The sequence below is a fragment of the Limulus polyphemus genome, unplaced genomic scaffold (genome assembly GCF_000517525.1).
Source record: "Limulus polyphemus unplaced genomic scaffold, Limulus_polyphemus-2.1.2 Scaffold787, whole genome shotgun sequence".
In the NCBI taxonomy this organism is placed as follows: domain Eukaryota; kingdom Metazoa; phylum Arthropoda; class Merostomata; order Xiphosura; family Limulidae; genus Limulus; species Limulus polyphemus.
In genome coordinates this window covers 295050-307485 of record NW_013666397.1, presented here as the reverse complement: position 1 = coordinate 307485, position 12436 = coordinate 295050, and the positions used below count along the sequence as shown (strand labels likewise).

Sequence of the window (12436 nt, the reverse complement as noted above, 5' to 3'; positions counted from 1 at the left end):
AAGAGCCAAAGGTTTAAATCTCTTACAGACTGGTACCTGAATGCTAACTGAACCTGTCTCTCTAGCCTTAATATTTTTTACTACTTTTAACCTTTGTAACTCAGCGTTCTCATTCTTGCCCAAAGCAAGATTAAGCTAAAATATTTTTTAAAGGAAATATAACACCCATCTTATTATAGAAATATTACAGTAAACTAGAAGTGAAGAAGATAGTAAAGTCAAAAGAGTTACAGTGATGTCAACATTTTAGAGAGGTGTCAAAGGAGTTATCCAGATGTAAAGAAGTGAAAGGTTGTGAATTCAAAGAATTTCAACAAATAGTGAGTTAACTGTTCTAGTTGCCAAATACTCTGTTTTTAGGTATTGAGTTTATTATTGCAGTACAGTTTTAGCTCATTGAATTCAGTTTTTGATACGGTACATTACCTCCACTCACATAAATAGCTATTCTGGTTCAATGCTGCTCTCTATATGCAAAAAACATTTTTACACTTGCCACAAGCCTTCTACCTCTCTCCATTGGAATAGACTAATTCTAATGCATCTCTCATGACATATGTAGCTTCCCCTATTTAATTCTACCAAACTCTCACTTCTCGTTTGGCAGCACTTGTGTTTAGACTTTTTTCTATTGGTGCTCTTCGAGTGAATCGTGATTTTAATAGCTTAATTGCCAAAGTGGGATTTCTTCATTATTATTTTTTCTTTACATTGAAGAAATCTTTTAATTTAACTTAATTTTTCGGTCTTTATTTTTTTTCCTTCTCACACTCACATATTTTATATTAAACACTTTTGTTTGATTTATATATTTCTACAATAAATTCTGAGGCTCATGTTCCCACTTTGGGTGTTATCCAATAGCACTATTTTCACAGGCTACAGGTGGGAGAGATCCATCATTGGATTTCTCTGCTATTATCCATTGTGAAATTGATCATTATTTGGATAAACCACTAATCCTCCTGAACAAGGCGAACCTGATGAAGATTTGATAGACTTTTTACACCACCAGATTTTGCTGTGTTTTCTCCTACCCCTACTGCAAAATATGCTAGGCCTAATATGGCATTTTTCTACATTATTTCTCAGGTCCTGCCACCAGCCTGCATGTGTCTGAGACAGTACAAGTTTTCTGTCTCTACAGGTTGTTGCACCTGTTCATCATATTTCTCCAGGCTCTTTATCATCATTGTGCCAAACTGGAGACTAGTGGCCTGTACTAGGCTTGTCCTGCCTCATTTTAATTTTCAATCAGCCCCATTTTACCTAGGATTAGTTTTTCACCCTTAGGAATGTCACTAATGTGTATTTGAATCTCCCAATATTTCATCATTTGGGACCATCTCTTCACTTGATTCTCCATAGGTTGGTTTCTCTGCACACTGCCCTTCGGACTTGCTTTGGCTCTGTATGGTTTGTCGGGCATTCAGAGCATTCGTTTGTAACTTATATGCTCTCGGGTTACACTTTCCTCTTTCTTTGGTCGATTGGCTACTGTTCGCTTGTTCCGAACAGGAGGCCGTCCTTTAACCCTTATCCTGGAGGTGGCTATATTGGACTGTTAATCAAGTTGGAGTAGTCCTTACTGCGACTTATCCAATATCTCATCCATTTGGGTGATTTTTCTTTTTCTACACACATCTCAGTTGGGCCTGCCTTATCCTCTTTGAATTTGTACTATGTGTTTTCAGTTAGATTACAGCTCACAAAGTTCTGTCGCTTTTGGGGATGTAATTTTCCATGATAGCCTTAGCCTCTTAGGTCAGACTTATATGCGGGCACTTTCCTGGGCATTTCACGACCAGTGGAATTTTGCAGGGATCATTTGTCAGCTTTTATTACCTTCCTCCTACCAGTGTTGTCAATCAACGTTGGCGGTTAGATATAACTCACACATTGGGGGATATCCTGCTTCCTTCTCCTCATCTGATTTTCTATTTGGTGTGGGTTGATCAACTGGAAGATTCAGGGTGTTTGGTCAGCAGCTGAGAGGCCTAATCCTATCAATGTCTTACAGCTTCTTGCTGTAGGTCGTGTTTTAGTTCATTTTCTCCATCTGGCCAGAAATTATCTCATAATGATCCATTCTGACTTTTCTTTAGTGGTTGCTTATCTCAATCACCAAGACAGCAACCATTCTCCATCCCTCTGTATTCATATGTTGGATCTTCTTTTTGGGCTCATACACTTGATATTCTTATCATTGCATGTCATTTTCTGGGTGATTTTACTCTTGTCATGGATTGAATTCCTGTCCAGACAACATATATCTGAAGGATTGGTCTCTCAATCCTATTGTTTTCCAGTAGTTTTGACTTCAGTGGGGTACTCCTTACATTGAGACTTTTGATATGTCCCTTAACCACAAATTGCTTTGGTTTTGGTCTTCGGATCTTCCTCTTCTTGTTCTCGCTATTGACGTTTTCAACTAGGATTGGACCTACACTTTCATCTATGTCCCATTCTCTTTCTTCTATGGGTGATTTCATTCATCCTTGACACACTATGTTCAGTCCTTCTGATAGCTCTTTCCTGGCCATCTCAGCTGTGGTTTCTGTGGCTTCTCCAGCTCTTCTTCACCACCCTCAGTCACCAGTGTTTCATCCAGACCTTTCTATCCTCCATCTTCATGCCTGGTTTTCCTCTGGTCATTGGAGAGATGATCTGGCTTCTCTAGACAGTTAGCTTCTTTTCTGGCTTGTTTCATTTGCACTTCCTACATGGAAGTTTCTCAATTCAAATGGAATTCTTCTATTGTTGGTTTCTGGGTCCAGGGATTTACCCTGATCAACCCACAGTTCTTCATCATGCTGATTTCCTATTTTGACTTTTTGATCGTGGGTCTTCTGTCTCCTTGGTCTCGGATTTTCGGGCAATCCTGTCCTACACCTTTCATTTTTGCCGATTCCACAGGTATTTTCCTTTCCTACACTTTACCCGTGGATGTGTTCCTTCCAGATTTGTGTTACACTATGGCGGGCTGCCCATCTGGATGGGAAATATTAATGTGGTCTTGCACTGCCTCACTTTGCCTACATTTGAACCACTCTCCCAGTGCTCCTTGTTTCACCTTCACCTATGTCTTCCTTCCTTCTCCTATTTGCCTATTTGGATGTTGGTGGTCTATTTATTTGCCATTGATATTTCATGTACTCTACCCTTCTACATATCTTCTCCTTTCTCTAGATCATTTTTCCTCCCTCAAACTTCAACAGCTCATGAGGATAACTCCTTTGTTAGCTGCTTTCCCTTCCTTCCGTTTTACACCTTTATCCTTGTCCTGATCCGGATAGACTTCTATGTCCTGTACGTGCTCTTTGTTATATTGCCTGCAGGGCTTCCTTCTGCAGTGTCTGTGCCTGCCTCTTTCTTCCTTGGCAACCGTCCTCTGTTCATGTTCTTTCTTCTTCCTCCTTTGCCAATTTGGTTTGGCTCTTCATTTGATTAGCTTCTTTCTCCATGGCCATGCAATGCACACTGCAGAGATAGGGTGTTCCACAAGATTGCTTGTAGGTTTATCCTCATGATAGAATTGCTTCACAAGTTTGCTCATCCCAGACTGTACCCACCCATGGACTATATGGGTGAGGCAGAAGAGGATAGCTGCTCATCCCTGCCATGCCTTGTTTTGAATAAATTGGTATGGTCTGCTTTTAATAATAGGGTTTGGTGGTCACCCATTGCACTGTCTTGTGTTGTTGTTCCTCTGGACTCTCCACTGCATTTTACCCCCCTTTTCTTCTAGTGGAGTTTGAGAGTCCTTGCCACTTTTCAGTTCCAAGCTGCTGGGGTGGTGGACCATGCAGGCATCCTCCTGAATGGGTTAATGAAATACAAACAAATTCTAGAAATGATTATAAAACCATTCAGTTGAGAGTAGGGCGGTGGTGTTCTGCTTGTATAGATGACATGACATCCTCCAATATGAAACAAATGGAAGTGAGATGTCCAAATTGCAGTTCACCCCTTGAGTTGGGATTCTTCATCTTATCCCCACATGGATATTGGTTCCCAGTGGTTGGGTTTTGGATTTAGAATAGAACCAATCAACACAAGTCCTCACATATGTATTACAGATGTCTATACTCATCCCTCATTTATCCTGCACGTGTGTTGTTGATTACGGTGTGGGTAATTGTGGATTGTTATGGTTATTTTTCCTTCTGCTATCCCTCGATGTTTCTTATTCCGAGGATGTTAATGCACTTGGGGTGGTTCTGGTAAATGTCACTTTTGAGGAAGATGGTTTACTTTATGTAGACATCTTTTCAATACCAAATGTTGGGTTCCTGGATCGATCTATCAATTTATCATATACACGTGTGCCCCATTCAGGAGTTGGGGGTACTAGATTCCCTCCAGTGTCATATATTTGAGGTGAAGATGGTATGATTCCCTTTCCTCCCCTCACCAGATGGCTCAGTTTTAGATTGTAGTTGATTTGCCATAGGTATGATCATCTTTCCTACCCCCACATGGATGTTGGTTCCTGATGGCTGGTTTTGGATTGTAGTCAACTTGCAGGTGGTATGATCCTCTTTCCTGTCCCTACATGGATGTCGGTACCCAGCAGCCGGGTTTTGGATTATAGTTGACTTACTGTATGTAGTTGATTTGCTGTGTACGGTTCGTTGTGCCCTAGCCACTCGGGCACATCCTTTTCATTTGACCAACTTTTATAATTTCTGGGATTGAGTTTCATAAATATTGCATGGTTCAGATCACTTTCCGGCCATAGTTCTCTCTCTCAATTGGATCTGTTCATCTGTTTTCTGCCCATATATGCAATATTTTTGTATGATGGGTGAACAGTATACCTTGTTCAGAAGTGGTGCAGTTCCCCTCATCAGATCTTAGAATCTGACTGTCTCATCTTAGGGAGTGTCCTTCAGACTCTTTTGAAGGATGCTTCTTTTTTTTTTCCTCACACCAGTCCCTCCACCTATTCAATGTGGGATTCTCGCTACTAATGTGAGAAGAGATAATGTGCCCTGTTGGAAGTTATAATTTTGCTACACTGAAAATCTATTTTTGATAGATACTTACCTTCCTCCCCAATGAAAACTGGTGCTTCCATTTTCCGCCAAAACTCGAAGTGATAGTTTGGTAGAATTGAATAGAGGGAGCCACATGTGTGATAAGAGATAATGTGCCCTGTTGGAAGTTATAATTTTGCTACACTGAAAATCTATTTTTGATAGATACTTACCTTCCTCCCCACTGAAAACTGGTGCTTCCATTTTCCACCAAAACTCGAAGTGATAGTTTGGTAGAATTGAATAGAGGGAGCCACATGTGTGATAAGAGTATGTCTCATTCTTATTGGTGGAGGATCAACGCATGATGATTTTTGCATGAAAGAGGCATTGGAATCTATCAATTCCAATGGAGGGGAGATAGAAGGTTTGTGGCATGCATAAAAACGTTTCTTACATATAGAAAGCAGCACTGAAAGAGAATAGCTATTTATGTGAGAGAAAGTAAGTACCTATCAGAAATACATTTTCAGTGTAGGAAAATTATAGCTTTAGGGAATCTAATAAACAAGTTTTATAGCTCAGGAGACTATATTTAAATAGGGATTTTTTTTTCAGAGAAGTAACTGTACTTTTTCCAGGAAAAAATGAATTTCACCAAGTTGTTTTTATTAAATTTCAGAATTTATGGTAAATGAGATGTCACACTTTGTTCATGTATCACCCTACAATTAATCTTTTTTTATTGCTCAACAAGTCTGTGGCTTAACAGTCAATTTTAAAATAATTCATTTAAGTTCCAAATAAGTTTTTCTGCTGAAACAATACTATAACATTGGGTTAGTTATTTAGTCTACAAAATATGTACAGGCTTCACTTAGGAAACAAAATAACAAGTGCTATAAGTCTAATGCTGAAAAATGCTAACTAGTCATGCATTTTGTAGTTCTGTTGTTTTTACTAAAAAACAAGGGATTCCATCAAAAACTGTTAAAGAAGAACCTTTTTTTTCTTGAGGTATTATGTGTTCACAGTTATATTAATTTATTATCATCAATCATGCACTTGACACAAATATTTATATCATTAACCAAATATAAAATATTTAAGTTAAATACTGTATGTACTGGTTTTATGCACATTGCATAAGTAACTGAAGTGATGTTTTGTGTTGGCAAGCTTCAAAGCAGTAAAAAACTTATAAATCACAATTTAAGATGTAAATTTTTCTTATTTAGTTAAAAAACAATTATTTCAAGTTAACCCCAAGTGCATTTAAAAACTGATTAGTTTTTGTCAAAATGTAATGCTTATCAAAATTCTGGAAGGTGCCAGATTCAATGCTAGCAGTGCCAATCTCTGTACAATGATGGGCAATCCATCCATGTAGTTGTATGGACAAATTTCAAGCAATGATAAAATTATAGTTGCACAAAAATCTAAAATTTCCAGTAATATGCAGTAATGAAAGGTGGAAAAATAGGTTTTGCCAGATAATGTTGCCATTATTTCATAGTGTTAGAGTTCTGTCATTGTAAGATTGAGATGCTGTTTAGGCTTGATAATGTGTTTTTGATTTGTTGATCTGCTGGAAGTCCTTTGACTGGTGTATGAAAATTCTGCTTTAACTCTGTATACGGGCTTGGTCAATTTGACCAACCTTGTACAGTTCTTCATGTTTGAAAAATGCATGAGGGCTGTAAAGAGCCCCAACAAAATAGTCCATTGGAGTTGTTAGCATATCTTGATTCCTTTTTTTACAAAAATTAATTTGTATTGATTGAATTGTGCTGTTTTTCTATCAAGAAAGCAGAGTTTTGCTAAACTGAGATGTGTTCACAGAGTGCCACCTTTGATCAATATGGCAGCTCTTGCAGCCTCATGTCATGCAGTATTTCATCATGATCAAATTTGCTAAAACTTTTTTTGTTAGACTGAATTTGTAAATAATTAATATCCAGTTTTGAAGTTTAAACTTTAAAACATTGACTTAGTCTCTCAGTTCCTTGATGTCTTCATACAACAATATAGTTAAAAAATGTTGTATTACTGTGCATGTAACATTGCTAATCTAGGCTAAAATTAAAGTATTGGAGTCACAACAGCCAATAGGGCCATGTGAAGTTATCTGTGAGCTTGAATTTGTATACAAACACCAGCTGATTGCCTGGCCAATGCCATGGTGAATAACAACCAAATTTGAGTGAAAAGTATTTATTTCTTGGTAAGAATGAAAGGATGAATAGTGGGTTCAAACTAGTGGGTGTCATGACAGATTTGATGGGAACTCTAAAAAGCTGTCACAAAACTCATTTTATGGGCTCTTTCAAGTGTCAGTGTGATGATGCATATCAAACGTGAGGGACTGATTGCAACTACCTTGTAATCATGAAACTATATGTTATAGCTCTGAATGTACTAAGTGTATTTCCATGAAATTTGGCATGCTTTTAGTAAACATTACAAGTCTGTTGTACATATAAAATCTTATTTTATTAATAAAGTATTTTTATTAATGATTTGTCTTGGAATTTACAAAGCCTTTACTGAGTCAGGCTGAGTGAAAGGTTATTATCATGTTAAGAATAAAGATACTTATTTTCATCTTACAGTTTCATATTCCATTTACATAACTTGTAGAATCTCTTAAATGAATATCAAAAGTGTTTCCATTAAAACTATTTTATTGCTTATTTTCTCTACCTTAGCACTAATTGTAGTGAAATCATCAATGTATAATTAAATGAAAATTTGAGAAATGTGAAATAAAATAAGTAATATCTTTTCTTTAAGTTTGTAATTGGTATATGATAGTTTCAAATTATGTGTCTTCACAATTTCAAGTGTTGCTTTTCACATCTGTTTTCTTTTTTAGTTTTATGGTTTTATTGTTAGACTTTATATTGGGGATGGAGCTTATCCATGCACAAAAAGCAGTAAATCACAGCAAAAGCCCCTCAGCTGTTTCTTGTAAATCTCATGAGCAAAGCTTGTGACCTATGTGATCTCAGCACTTGCAGGCTTACTTAACTGTGCTAAACCCCACTTATTTTGACCAAGTTGTGTGTCAAAGTAAAAATTTATATAGCTTTCAAATATGCATTTTAGAAAAAAAAAAATATATCAGCCACTAGAATAGAATTTCCTGAAACTGCTATAATTTATCAAGCTTTTAAGTAAGCTATAAATAGGTTTAAACAAGTTCTTAAATGCTCAGAGCAGTAGATTATGTACATCTAAAAGCTACAAATGCCATTGACTATGGTTTTCTTGCTAGAAAATGAAAGGATAAGTTGTAAGATTTATATAGAGGGGACAATATGTATATTCTGTTGGTTATAAATATAACACATGATTATATAATTATTTTGAAAGACATTGTGAAGTTAAGATTATTGATGTTATAGTTGTTTAATTAAATTTTGAATCTAACTGTAAAGATAATGACATGCACACCTTGACTCAGCTGTACATACAGGCTTAAACAGTCAAAATATACTATAGGTTTAATATTTGGGTCTTCCATTTTCTGCCACTAGCAGCAAATTCCAGTGGCTTATGCTGCCCCTATAATTTTAATATCCTGTTAATGGCAACTTGAATATTGACCATGCTTGGCAATAATATTTATCAGGATATGTTCTTTTCCAGAGCTTCAACACAATAGCAGGGCCAGCTTCTCAGAAGGCTCTTATGCTCATTGCAAACAACCCCTCCTATCATCCCAATACAGTTATAGATTGTTTATTTCGTATATTTTCCCATAAGGTGGAGGTCATGACTATCCTTTGGAAAAGGTCATAATGTTTATCAGTCTTCATATCAAGGCAGTTCAATGACTATTTGTTGGTCACTTGATGTACTTTCCGTTCCCTGGAAGTTTGCATTTGCATGGAAATACATTAAGAGTAAGAAAGCAAAGCATCTCTTTTTCTTTTCTTTTTTTATGGACTCTGCTATTTGTTTTCCTAAGGCCATTTCTTCCATCTCTTCTGAGTCTGCTGAAGCCTTAGTGTGACAAAAGCCTTAGTCCATACACTATTTTATCAACCATATATTCAAATGAAACATAATCTAAAATATCAAAGGTCTTTTTACCATCTTGATCACAAGGAAGCTTGGGCAGGATGCAGCTTTGCAATTGCAAGGAGCCATGATTGGGCTTATAAAACTAAACTAATGATTGTAATAAGAAGAAGTTGATTTTGGAGGTCTGAAATCATCCAGAAAAACCTTAGAAGTTATGCACTTTGTAACATAACATTTAAGGGACAATAAGAAGAAGTTGATCCATGAAGACTGCCCCATCTATTTAAAAACAAACTAGAAAAACAACTCAAATCAAACCCTAATCAATTAAATGTTTATTGAACTTTCCTTTAAATTTTGTTATATATACTGTCTCCACCACATATGAAGGTAACCCATTCCAAAGGCCATCCCCCCTGTTAGAAAAGTAAAACTGTTTAAGTTGAAGGTGGCTCTTACCCTGCCAATATGTATATGTTTGTTCCCTTGCTCTAACATTTTCACAATTAAATATGAAAAAAGATGATGCAGCAATACCATCAACTTCCTTAATAATATTGTACACCTCAATCAGATCCTCCTAACTCTTATTTTTTCAATTTAGAGAAAGCAGTTTCTGAAAACTTAACCCGTCCTTCTATGGCAACCTTTTCCTTCCAGGTTATCACTCTAGTAGCCCCTTTTTTGAATCATTTTCAACAAGTGAATATTATTTCTTAAGGCAAGGAGCCCAAGACTGAACATAATATATATATGTAAAAGGTGGCCTAATCAGTACCCATACAGTGATACTAACATATACCAACGTAAATTCCTTGCTATTCTCTTTGATGTTTCTTACATATTGAGTTATTCATGGAAAAAGTGCCACAACAACTTTCTTGTTTGGCAGATACTAGAGTTGAGCACATACAACAGCTGATAGCCAAAATATAGCACTTTCACAGACAGTGTTAGTGTAGATTAATGTTGAATGCAGAAATTTGTACTCCTTGCATATTGTGGCAAATATTAATTGCTTTTTATATGCATTTTGGGTAAAAATAAAACAGTTCACTTATTTAAATATGATTGTGAAGTTTACAATTGCATTTAGTTAACTTATCACTGAAAGTTTATCCAACTCACAAGAACAAGATAAAATACCAAAAACATTTTACTGAATCAGCAGTGGTTGTAAGGAGTACATATATTACTGTATAATAGAGAATGAACTTTAATATTAAAACTTTGCTTGTTACCAATTGGTCAAAACCAAAAAAAAATCCTTTTCAGAGTACATTTTTATAATGTACATGTATAATGGTGCATTGTTTCTGAAACATTCAATTATCCACACGTTTGGTTCCTATGCTTTAAGTAAAAGTTTTGATATTATGATACACTGTCCAATATTTTAATAAAGCTTTTATAGTATAAAACTCAGATTATTAATATAAACATACACATTTTTTTGCTTCAAACAAGACAAAGTTCTATGTTTAAAAAGTGATCAGTTACATGTCACTTCTGGAGTTTGAATACTGGCATGTACAACACTGTGACAACTTTCCATTGTAGGTCATATTTGGAATAGATTGGCACAAAAAGGACATTTAAAAACTTCAACCAGTGAAATTATATGAAGCCCAACCTAAATATAACCACTTACATCAATAAAATTTTCTAACGAAAAGTTCAAAGAATTTAAACTACTAGCACACGATATTATTTAACAAACCATATGCAATAACCAGCCTCAATCTGGGATTTAATAGAATATAGATATTTCCTTTAATATTCAGGATTTCATCTCCAACCTTATTCTGCCATTCCAAACTTCTATGGGCAGTTTATTCAAACCCTTAATGACTAATGACTTTAAGCACCTTAATCAGGTCATCTTTAGTTGTTTTTCTATGTTGCAGAGAAAAAAAGTTTAATTTTCGAGTCTCTCTCTCTTCATACATGAACCTTAAATGTGTATCTCTGAACTTTTTCTTTGATAAGGAAAACCAAAACTAAATACAATATTCTAAATCAAGTTTTCTACAGTGGGTTGATAACCCTCCTATACTCTTGAACTAAACAATTTCTATAAATAAATATCAAAATCCTATTTGTTCTTTTCACCAGTTCCATATCTTCAGCTGAATGCTTAAGGGTTTTATCAATCATCACTCTCAAAATCTTCTCACTGTATACAACAAAAGTATTCCTCCCACATAAAAAATGAGATCTATTCACATTTCTATACTTTAAATATAAAACTTTATATTTTTGAATGTTGAAACTCATTTTCCATAGATTAACCCACTCAACAAGACTGTCCAAGTTCTTCCACATTAAGGAAGCATTTTCCAAAGAATTGGTCTTATGTGATAGTAAATGTCATCAGAAAATTTAGAAATCCAACTATATATGCAGTAATCTATATCATTGACATAAATAAGAAACAACAACAAAAGTTCAGAGACAGGTCCTTGAGAGATCTGTATTAGTTATACTTCCCAATAAGGACAGTACCTATTTGTCTTGATGTTATATTTTCTACCTTCAAGACAACTTTTAATTCACATTTGAGTTTCCCCAATTCTCATAAAAGGGGTTAGATTTGTGATATACTCAGAGAAGTCAAACTATTTTTGTCTGTTTATTAGTACTGAATGGTTGATTCTGATATAGTACATTACCTCCTCTCATATATATATATATATATATATATTCTCATTTAGTGCTGCCCTCTATATGCAAACTATTTTTCATATGCCACAAGCCTCGAGCTCCCATGTACCCCATGATCAGCATGATTCAACTGCGTCTCACATGTAAATCATCATGCAACAACCCTTCACCAGTTGGAATGCAATATACTCTCTTGATGAATGTGACTCCATCTGTTCATATCTACCAAACTATCACTTCTTTTTGGCAGTGCTATCGTTAAGAAGTTTTTTGTTTGTGCTCTCTTCCTACATTTTTTTTTTTCATCTAAGGATGATGTTGTCGTTAGGAGAATCTGATGTGTTTCCCTCATGTGCTGTGACTCGAGCTCAGGCTAAGAAATTAAGCCAAAAACAAATGATAGACATAGATTCAGAGGACAATATTATAGATTTGTCTTAGACATTTTTTGGATCTGACGAGGATCTTGTGAATAATTGTCCTGCTGATGATTCCTCAGTGAAGAACAACGATGGATGTGAGGGATCTGATTCACCCGGTGAAGTTCCATTTACTAAAAGTAAAGTGATAGCTGAGAAAGAAAATGATCTACAGACTTCTTCATTATTTGAATATGCACTCCCAAAAGATGAACTGGAGAAAGTTCCAAATGGTTATTTTTTTCAAAAATGGTGTTCTTATGAGGAAATGGAGACCACCAGATGTGCCAACTTCAGAGGACTTTGTTCACAAAGCATATTGTTCTGAAATATTGAAAGTTGCCC

At 35.7% G+C, this 12436-nt stretch overlaps 1 protein-coding gene across 1 annotated transcript in view; it reads left to right on the top strand.

Moving 5' to 3' along the window:
• Positions 1 to 218: 218 nt before the first annotated feature.
• The window catches only part of LOC106460527 (histone-lysine N-methyltransferase NSD2-like), a 157644-nt gene continuing 145426 nt past the window's right edge, over positions 219 to 12436 (top strand). Inside the window, 1 exon segment of the mRNA XM_022387273.1 lies at positions 219 to 320. The gene's annotated coding sequence lies outside the window, so the exon portion shown is untranslated.